This window comes from Salvelinus sp. IW2-2015, linkage group LG11 (assembly GCF_002910315.2).
Source record: "Salvelinus sp. IW2-2015 linkage group LG11, ASM291031v2, whole genome shotgun sequence".
Classification (NCBI taxonomy): domain Eukaryota; kingdom Metazoa; phylum Chordata; class Actinopteri; order Salmoniformes; family Salmonidae; genus Salvelinus; species Salvelinus sp. IW2-2015.
Window position 1 is genome coordinate 3,403,734 of NC_036851.1, and position 11,108 is coordinate 3,414,841.

Consider the following 11,108-nt stretch of genomic DNA (forward strand, 5'->3'; position numbering starts at 1 on the left):
TTGCGGGTACTATTTAATGAAGCTGCCAGTTGAGGACTTGTGAGGCGTCTGTTTCTCAAACTAAACACTCTAATGTACTTGTCCTCTTGCTCAGTTGTGCGCCAGGGCCTCCCACTCCTCTTTCTATTCTGGTTAGAGCCAGTTTGCGCTGTTCTGTGAAGGGAGTAGTACACAGCATTTTACGAGATCTTCAGTTTCTTGGCAATTTCTTGCATGGAATAGCCTTAATTTCTCAGAACAAGAATATGTAGATATTCCATAAAAAATCTGCTGTTTCCAGCTACAATAGTAATTTACAACATTAACAATGTCTACACTGTATTTCTGATCAATTTGATGTTATTTAAATGGACAAAAAAATCTGCTTTTCTCTCACAAACAAGGACATTTCTAAGTGACCCCAAAATTTAGAATGGTAGTGTAGCGAGTCTCTGCTTTGGTGTTTGCAGAGAACGACKGGGTGTTGTCCAGGGTCATGTCAAGYTTCTTTACACTCTGTGGCGTATAGCAGGTCAGCCACCAGGGGAAGACTCTTCGAGGCCTGGTAACAGATGGAGTATACATCACAAGGCGATGGCTCCATCTGCTGGACGTGCCAGGTCTCGACGGGCTCACCAGCCACAACTAATTGGGGGTGATTGGGAGCTGGTGAGTAATCAAGGGCGGATTGCTCACCAGCTGTGCAAGGCCCATAAAGCTACCAGAAAGGCAGCTTTCCACAGGGAGAGTGGGGGAAGAAAGGACTCCCGTGTTATTGTTGACGGTTGCAGAGGTAAGAAGAGGGAGTTCAGTTTTGTGCCCGACAGGATACACCCAGACCCGGAACCCAGAAGATGGTGTCCCGGAGAGGGTCTCATGGAGACCTATCCTTTTCTTTTTGATCTATTACTTAAACAAACACCCTTCAAACTGAGCTAATCCTTCTCTGTCCATGTCTGATATGGYTAAACGTCTTGACCAAACCCCCTGGTCTGCCACAACTCGTAGGGCGACACTGGAGTTGTCAACAGTGATGGAGAGGTCTTTGAGTGGGCAGGCCTTCCCCGGGAAGAAAAACATCTCTGTCTTGTCGAGGTTGAGCTTGATTTGGTGYGCCGACATCCAAGTTGAGATATCTGCTAGGCACAGAGATGCGTGTTGCCAACTGGGTGTCAAGGGGAGGAGAAAAGTAGTTGAGTGTCATCCGCAAAGCAATGAAAGGAGAACCATGTGTGGATATGACAGAGCCGAGTGACTTGGTGAAGAGAGAGAAGAGGGCCTAGAACCAAGCCCCGGGGGACATCAGTCGTGAGAGTACGTGGTGCAGACTCAGATCCTCTCCACGTCATCTGGTAGGAGCAGCCTGCCAGGTAAGATGCAATCCAAGCGTGTGCAGAGCCTGAGACGCCCAGCCCTGAGAGGGTGGAGAGGAGGATCTGATGGTTCATGGTGTCGAAGGCAGCAGATGATCTAGGAGGATGAGAACAGAGGAGAAAGTCAGCTTTGGRATGCGGAGAGCCTCAGTGACACAGAAAAGAGCAGTATCGGTTGAGTGACTTGTCTTGAAGCCTGACTGGTTAGGGTCAAGAAGATCATTCTGAGCGAGATGACGAAWRAAGTTGATCAGAGACAGCACGCTCAAGTGTTTTGGAAAGAAAAGAAAGGAATACAGGTCTATAGTTTTTGACGTCAGTTGAGTCGAGTGTTGGTTTCCTGAGGAGGGGAGCAACTCGGGCCATTTTGAAGTCAGGGGGGACATAGCCAGTTGTCAGGGATGAGTTGATGAGGGAAGTGAGGTCTCCAGAGATGGTCTGGAGGGGATGGGGTTGAGCGGGCAGGTTGTCGGGCGGCCAGACCTCACTAGTCGTAGGATGTCATCTGGAGAGAGAGAGGTCAAGGCGTAGGGTAGTTCTGTGTGAGTGAGACCAGTAGACTCAATAGGCTGAGAGAATGAGTAGCGGATGTCGTCAACCTTTTTTCCCCAAAGTGGTTGACAAAGTCGTCTGCAGAGAGGGAGGAGGGAGGGGTGTAGGATTAAGGAGGGAGAAGGTGGAAAAATAGTTTCCMAGGGTGAGCAGCAGAAGCATTACATTTAGAGTGGTAGAAAGTGGCTTTAGTAGTGGATACAGAGGAAGAGAATATAGAGGGGAGGGAGTGAAAGGATAATAGMTCCTCCYGAAGTCTAGTTTTSCTCCATTTTAGCTTAGCTTCCCGCAGCCCTGTTCTGTAAGCTCGCAAAGATTCACTCAGCCACAGAGCAGGAGGGGAGGGCCGTGCCGGCGGTGAGAAAAGGGGACAGTGCGAGTCATAGGATGCAAAAGGGAGGAGTAGGGTCAAAGAGGGAGAACCAGGAGACTGGAGGGAGAAGGATTTAGTAGCAGGGAGAGATAGGATGGAAGAGGAGAGTAGTGAGAGTGAAAGAACGAAGATTGCGACAGCGCATGACCATCTGGGTAGGGGCTGAGGGTTTAGGGTTGGAGGAAAGGAAGACAGGAAAGGAAACAAAGTAGTGATCAGAGTCCTGGAGGGGGGTTGAAGTGAGATTAGTAGGTGAGCAGCCTCTAGTAGAGATGAGGTCAAGCCTATTGTTTGCCTTGTGAGTTGGAGGGGATTGGGAAAGGGTGAGGTCAAAAGAGGCAAGGAGGGGAAAGAATAAATAAATGAATCTAATGCTGACGTTGGGAGGTCGAAGTTGCCAAGTACGAAGAGTGGTGAGCTATCATTAGGGTATTAGCTTATCAAGGTGTCAAGCTCATTGACGAACTCTCCAAGGGCACCTGGTGGACGATAGATGACAACAATGTTAAGCTTGAGTGGACAAGTGACAGTGACGGCATGGAATTCAAATGAGGAGATGGACAAGTGAGAGAGGGAGAATAGAGAAAATCTCCACTTAGGAGAAATGAGTAGCCCTGTGCCACCACCACGACGACCAGATGTTCTTGGACTGTGAGAGAAAACGTATCCAGAAAAAGAGAGCAGTGTTCCCTGGGGTGATCCATGTCTCTGTCAGGGCCAAAAAGTCAAGGGACTGAAGGTCAGTATTGGCTGAGATGAACTCKGCGTTCTTGACTACAGATCGGCAGTTCCAAATGCTGCCAGAGACCTGGAAATTCCACATGGATCAGGGTACACTAAATTAGAAGGCTTGGGCCAGTTGCAGTTGTCTCCATTCAGGGTCGGTTATTCTGTCACATTGTATAAATGATTGGAGACAGGCACAGGACTACGTAATAGGGGGTTTTAATACTCCACCCAAATTACACAACATACTATGAAAGGCACGGGGACGAAGCCCAAAACAAACACATATACAACACACACAGGGATGTAACCCTAACAAAAGAGCGAGGTTAAACCTCTAATAAATACATGGGAAGAGACCAGTAATAACAATTGCKCAAAACACGCAGTAGGAAAGCCGAAACAACAACACAGGTACTCACAGGACCAARGGACATGGTAACAATAACCAAACAGGACAACGGGGATCAGAGGGCACATATATACAATTACTAATCAAGGAAAATGGGAACCAGGAGTGCGTAATTAGACAGTTCAGTGAAGCCTAGAAGGCCGGTGATGTAGAACCCTGGAACTGGTGCACGGAATGAGTAGCAGTAGGGGGGAATCCGTAACAACGGTCATAAAAAAACAAACCCATTCATCAGTAATAAGGTCCTCAAATCATCTTTCTGAATTGCCCTAGAGGCACCAAAACATCAAAGAACATTTTGAAGATTGTTCCACAAATAAGCTGCAAAAAAACTAAAAGCTGATTTACCTAACTCAGCAGAGACCAAAGGAATTTCCAGAGWTAAGCATCGCTGAGACCGGGTGTGGTAATTTGTGTCTAAAGTTTAGTAACGATGTTAGGTACAGTGGGACTTTTTGTAAAAGGGCTTTATAAATTAAAACATAGCAAATTAGCAACCTACATGACATCAAAGTGGGCCAAACAACTTTGTGGTAGAGAATGCAGTGATGAGTACTAACATTGTCGCCCGTAATAAATCGCAGTGTGCTATGATAAACTGCAGCTAACGACTTTAATAACGTGGAAGCTGTGTTCATATACAGTAGATGARGTCGTCATAGTCTAGGGTCGACTGAATAATCTGCTTTCTACTATTGAGCGAGAGGCAGGACCTATTTCTATASAAYCCCATTTTTTATTCTCAGCTGAAAACGAACTCATCAATATGTTTTTTAAAAGACAGCTTTTCATCTATCCAGATGCCCACATATGCTTAAATCATCAGAGATATTTTCATGTGTTCTAGAGAACAACATGTACTTAGTTTACCTGCATTCAATACAAATTTCAGGTCAATATAGTTGTTCTGTAATAAAATAAAGGCAGACTGTAGTTCAGATAGAGCCTGGTCAACCTTGGGGGCAATAGCAAACACATCGGCATTCAAGTGCAGGTTACAATTTTTTACAGACAAGTCGATATTGTTAATGTAAACAGTAAAAAGTACAGGACCCAGAAACAACCCCACCTTTCGTAATATCCAGGAAACCTGATTTAACACCATCAGTAGATACCCATTGAGTTCTATCTGTCAAGTAATCTTTAAACCAGTTACATGCAGCTTGATCTAGGCCAATTGAGGAAAGCCTCTGAATTAGCAGTGAGTGACCAACAGTATCAAAAGCCTTTGACAGGTCAATGAAGAGGGCAGCACAATGTTGCCTTTTATCCATACAGTTAACCACATKATTTATAACTAGGGATAAAGCAGAGATYGTGCTCTGACCTTGTCTAAAACCGTACTGATGTACATTTAAAATACATTTCATAGATAAGAAAGATGTTAGTTGAGAATTAWTCAAGGATTCTAATATTTTAGCTTGGCAAGAAAGTTTAGTAATAGGGAGATAATTATTTAGGTCACAGGGGCCGCCTTCCAAACCTTGGGGATAGAACCAGATACAATTGTCAGYTAAAAAAATATGTGTTAATGATTCAAGCATATCAGCCTCGGTGTATTTTTTAAAACATAAATCTTAAGCAAGGCATCTATCACTTCACAAATGTTAAATTGTTAAAATGAAAACCTAGAGGCTGGCAGAGGGAAGAGCTGTCGATTGACTGACTAGGGTCAATTAAACCACCGTTTCTCTCAAATAAAAAGCCTGCCGTGATAAAAGCATCACTTCAAATCAAAGTTTATTTGTCACGTGCGCCGAATACAACCTTACAGTGAAATGCTTACTTACAGGCTCTAACCAATAGTGCAWAAAAGGTATTAGGTGAACAATAGGTAAGTAAAGAAATAAAACAACAGTAAAAAGACAGGCTATATACAGTAGCGAGGCTATAAAAGTAGCAAGGCTACATACAGACACCGGTTAGTCAGGCTGATTGAGGTAGTATGTACATGTCGATATGGTTAAAATGACTATGCATATATGATGAACAGAGAGTAGCAGTAGCGTAAAAGAGGGGTTGGCGGGTGGTGGGTGGCGGGACACAATGCAGATAGCCCGGTTAGCCAATGTGCGGGAGCACTGGTTGGTCGGCGCAATTGAGGTAGTATGTACATGAATGTATAGTTAAAGTGACTATGCATATATGATAAACAGACAGTAGCAGCAGGCGTAAAAGAGGGGTTTGGGGGGCACACAATGCAAATAGTCCGGGTAGCCATTTGATTACCTGTTCAGGAGTCTTATGGCTTGGGGGTAAAACTGTTGAGAAGCCTTTTTGTCCTAGACTTGGCACTCCGGTACCGCTTGCCATGCGAACAGTAGAGAGAACAGTCTATGACTGGGGTGGCTGGGGTCTTTGACAATTTTTAGGGCCTTCCTCTGACACCGCCTGGTGTAGAGGTCCTGGATGCCAGGCAGCTTAACCCCAGTCATATGATGTACTGATGTACTGGGCCGTACCCATACTACCCTCTGTAGTGCCTTGCGGTCAGAGGCCGAGCAATTGCCGTACCAGGCAGCGATGCAACCAGTCAGGATGCTCTCGATGTTGCAGCTGTTAGAACCTTTTGAGAATCTCAGGACCATGACAATTTTTTTTTTTTCCTGAGGGGAATAGGCTTTGCGTGCCCTCTCTCACGACTGTCTTGTGTGTGTTTGGACCATTCTAGTTTGTTGTTGATGTGGACACCAAGGAACTTGAACCTCTCAACCTGCTCACAACAGCCCCTGTCGATGAGAATGGGGGTGGTGATCGGTCCTCCTTTCCTGTAGTCCACAATCATCTCCTTAGTCTTGGTTACGTTGAGGGATAGGTTGTTATTCTGGCACCACCCGGCCAGGTCTCTGACCCTCTCCCTATAGGCTGTCTCGTCGTTGTCGGTGATCAGGCCTACCACTGTTCTGTCGTCAGCAAACTTAATGATGGTTTGGAGTCGTGTCTGGCCATGCGTCGTGGGTGAACAGGGAGTACAGGAGGGGACTGAGCACGCCCTCCTGGGGAGCTCCAGTGTTGAGGATCAGCGTGGCAGATGTGTTGCTACCTACCCTCAACCACCTGGGGGCGCCCCGTCAGGAAGTCCAGGATCCAGTTGCCAGAAGGAGGTGTTTAGTCCGGGATCCTTAGCTCAGTGATGAGCTTGAGGGTCCTATGGTTTGAACGCTAAGCTGTAGTCAATGAATAGCATTCTCACATAAGTGTTCCTTTTGTCCAGGTGGCAGTGTTGGAGTGCAATAGAGATTGCATCATCTGTGGGATTGTTTGGGCGGTATGAAAATTGGAGTTGGGTGTTACGTTCTGTTGACCTTAGTTCCTTTCGGTTTTGTCTTTTGGTTTTAGTATGGTCAGGGGCGGTGAGTTGGGTGGGTTGTCTAACTGAGTTAGTTTTTTCTATCGATTGTTTGGCCTGATAATGGTTCTCAAATAGAGGCAGCTTGTCAATCGTTGTCCCTGATTGGGAGACCATCTTTAGGTAGCCTGTTTTCTGTTGGGTTTTGTGGGTGGTTGTTTTCAGTCTTTGTGTGTCTGCACCAGACAGAACTGTTTCGGTTTTCACTTTATTGTTTTGTTAATTTGAAGTGTTCAGTTTTGGAGTATTATTAAATAAGATGAACACAACCACTGCTGCGTCTTTGGTCCTCACCTTCTTCCACCAACGACAGCCGTTACAGAACCACCCACCAAAAAAGGACCAAGCAGCGTGGTATCGGGCAGCAGCGATCGCAGGACTATTTTACAACATGGGACGAAATAGAGAGGTGGTCGGTCGAACCAGGGAGAGTGCCGGAGCCCGCCTGTGATTCTATGAAACAATGTCAGGAGGGTTACCGGAGAATGGAGTTGGCACGGCGATCAAGAAAGCGCGGATGGAAGCCAGAGAGGCAGCCCCAAAAATTTATTGGGGGGGGGGGGGAACACGGGGAGTGTGGCTAAGCCAGGTAGGAGACCTGAGCCAACTCCCCGTGCTTACCTTGGAGAGAGAGGGACCGGGCAGGCATCATGTTATGCCGTGAGGCGCACGGTGTCCCCGGTGAGCAGGCATAGCCCGGTGCGGTACATAGCACCGCCTAGTGTCGGCCGGGCTAGAGTGGGCATTGAGCCAGGTGCCATGAAGCCGACTCAATGCATCTGGTCTCCGGTGCGTCTCCTCGGGCCGGGGTACATGGCACCAGCCCTACGCATGGTGTCCCCGGGTTCGCCAGCACAGCCCAGTGCGGCCTATTCCACCTCGCCGCACTGGCTTGGCTACGGGGAGCATTCAGCCAGGTAGGGTTGGGCAGGTTCGGTGCTCCAGACCTGCAGTGCAACCCCATGGTCCGGTCTATCCGGTGCCACCTCCACGCACCAGCCCTCCGGTGGCAGCCCCCCGCACCAGGCTGTCTCTCTGTCTCCTCACTACAGGTGCTCCCGTCTGTCCAGCGCCGCGCCAGGGTTCCCGTGTCCAGCGCCGCCTGAGCCGCCCCGTCTGTCCAGCGCCGCCTGCCGCCTGTCTGTTTCCAGCGCCTGCCTGAGCCGCCCGTCTGTCAGTCGCCGCCTGAGCCCCCGTTGTCAGCCGCGCCAGAGCCGCCGTAGTCCAGGACCGCCAGAGCCCCCGTCGTCAGGACGCCAAGAGCCGCCCGCCGTCAGGCCGCCAGATGCCGCCACGTCAGTCAGGAGCCGCAGAGCCGCCCGCCAGTCAGGAGCCGCCAGAGGCCGCCGCCAGTAGGACCCGCCAGAGCCGCCCGCCCAGTCAGGACCCGCCACAGCAGTCAGGACCCGCCAGAGCCGTCCTTCAGTCCGGAGTGCCCCTCAGTCCGGGAGCTGCCCTCAGTTCCAGTGGGGCGCCTTAATAGGGTTGCCAGTCTAGGGTCTGGCGGCGAGGGTCGCCGTTCCTAGGAGGCCACTAGAATGCCACCCAGACCCTCCCTATACAGGTTCAGAGTTTTGCGGCCTGGAGTCCGCACTTGGGGGGGGGGGGGGGGGTACTGTCCCGTTCTGACCTTAGTCCTTTGTTTTGTCTTTTTGTGTTAGTATGGTCAGGAGCGTGAGTTGGGTGGGTTGTCTATGTTTAGTTTTTCTATGAAATTGTTTTGGCCATGATAATGGTTCTCAATCAGAAGGCAGCCTGTCAATCGTTGTCCCTGATTTGGAACCATATTTAGTAGCCTGTTTTCCTGTTGGGTTTTGTGGCTGGTTGTTTTCAGTCCTTTGTGTCTGCACCAGACAGAACTGTTTCGTTTTCACTATTATTGTTTTTGTAATTTGCAAGTGTTCAGTTTTGGAGTATTATTAAATAAGATGAAACTAACACGCTGCTCGCTTTGGTCCTCACCTTCTTCCACCAACGACAGGCGTTACAGACCCCCACCAATAAAAGGGACGCAAGCAGCGTGGTATCGGGGCAAAGCAGCGATCGCAGGACTATTTTACAACATGGACGAAATAGAGAGTGTGGTCGGTCGACCCAGGAGAGGCCCGGAGCCCGCCTGTGATTCTATGAAACAAGTGAGGAGGGTTACGGAGAAGGAGTTTGGAACGGTCGATCAAGAAAGCGCGATAGGACACAAGCCAGAGAGGCACCCCAAATTCTTGGGGGGGGCACATCGGGAATGTGGCTAAGCAGGTAGGAAACCTGAGCCAACTCCCCGTGCTTACCTGGAGAGAGAGGGACGGGGGCAGGCATCATGTTATGTCGTAGGCCACGGTGTCCCGGGTGAGCAGTCGCCATAGGGCCCATCGGTACATAGCACGCCTAGTGTCGGCCGGGCTATGAGTGGGCATCGAGTCAGGGTGCCAAGTGAAGCCGACTCAATCATCTGGTCTCCGGTGCGTCTCCTGGGCCGGGGGGTACATGCACCAGCCCTACGCAGGTGTCCCCGGTTCGCGACAGCCAGTGGCGGCCCAGTTCCACTCGCCGCACTGGCTTGGCTACGGGGAGCATTCAGCCAGGTATGTTGGGCAGGTTCGGTGGCTATCCAGACCTGCTGCATTACCCCATGGTCCGGTTACGGTGCCACTCCAACGTAGCTACACCAGCCCGGTGGCAGCCCCCGCACGCCAGGCTTGTCTCTCCTGTCTCCTCACTACAGGTGCTTCCGTCTGTCAGCGCCGCAGGGTCTCCGGAAGCCGTCTGTCCAGCGCCGCTGAGCCCGCCCTCTGTCCAGCGCCGCCTGAGCCGCCTGTCTGTGCAGCGTGCTCTGAGCGCCCGTCTGTCCAGCGCCGCCTGAGACGCCCGTCTGTCCAGCTGCCGCCAGAGCCGCCCGTCATCAGGTGGAGCCGCCAGAAGCCGCCCGTCAGTCAGGAGCGCCAGAGCCGCCCGCCTACAGGAGCGGCCAGAGCCGCCCGCCCAGTCAGGAGCCCCGCCAGAGCCGCCCCCGCCAGTCAGGAAGCCCGCCAAGAAGCCGCCGCAGTCAGGCCGCCAGAGCCGCCCGCAGTCGACCCGCCCACCAGTTCAGGAGCCGCCAGAGCCCGTCCTTAAACAGTCCGGAGCTGCCCCTCAGTCCGGAGCTGGGCCCCTAGTCCGTGGGCCCTTTAATAGGGTTTGCAGTCCTAGTCGCGGCGGAGGGTGCCGTTCCTAAGGAGGCCCAGAAGCCCACCCAGACCCTCCTAAATAGGTTCAGGTTTTTGCGGCGGAGTCCGCACTTGGGGGGGGGGGGGGGTACTGTCAGTTCTGACCTTAGTTCTTTGTTTTGTCTTTTGTTTTTCGGATTGGTCAGGGCGTGGTTGGGGTGGGTTTGTCTATGTTAGTTTTTTCTATGATTGTTTGCCTGATATTGGTTCTCAATCTAGAGGCAGCTGTCATCGTTGTGCCTGAATGGGAACATATTTAAGGTAGCTGTTTTCTGTTGGTTTGTGGGTGGTTGTTTTCAGTCTTGTGTGTCTGCACCCGACAGCAACTGTTTCGGTTTTTCACTTTTATTTGTTTTGTAATTTGAGTGCTTCAGTTTTTGGCAGTATTATTAAATAAGATGAAACACTTAACAACGCATGCGCTTGGTCCTCACATTTTCCACCCACGCCGCAGCCGTTACAGTGGGTCTACGGGTTTTCTTTCCTGTAATCTGGTGGTTGATGTGAGCCATTACCCAACCTTTCAAAGCACTTCACTGGCTACGAACGTGAGTGCTATCGGGTCTGTGTCATTTAGGCAGGTTGCCCTTTTGGGTTCCTTTGGGCACAGGGACTATGGTGGTCGCTTGAAACATGTTGGTATTACAGACTCAATCAGGACATGTTGAATAATGTCAGTGAAGACACCTGCCAGTTGGTCAGCACATGCCCAGGAGCCAAGTCGTCCTGGTAATCCGTCTGGCCCCCGCAGCCTTTGTATGTTTGACCTGTTTAAAGTCTACTCATGTCGGATACGGTAGAACGGATCACGAGATCAGTCCGGAATCAGCTGATGCTTCTCATGCAGCCTCAGTGTTTGCTTGTCTGAAGTGAGCATAGAAATGATTTAGTCGTTTGGGTAGCTCGTGTCCACTGGGATGCTCGCTGGCTGTGCTCCCTCTGTAGTCTGTAATTAGTTTGCGAAGCCTGCCAATCTGACGTTGCGGAGCCCAGGTGTATGGTATGATTCAATCTTAGCCCTGTATTGACGCTTTGCCTGTTTTGTGGTCGTTTGTCGGCAGGGCAATAGGCAGATTTCTTGTAAGCATTCCGGGTGTTACAGTCCCGCACCTTGAAAGCGGCAGCTCTACCCTTTAGCTCAGTG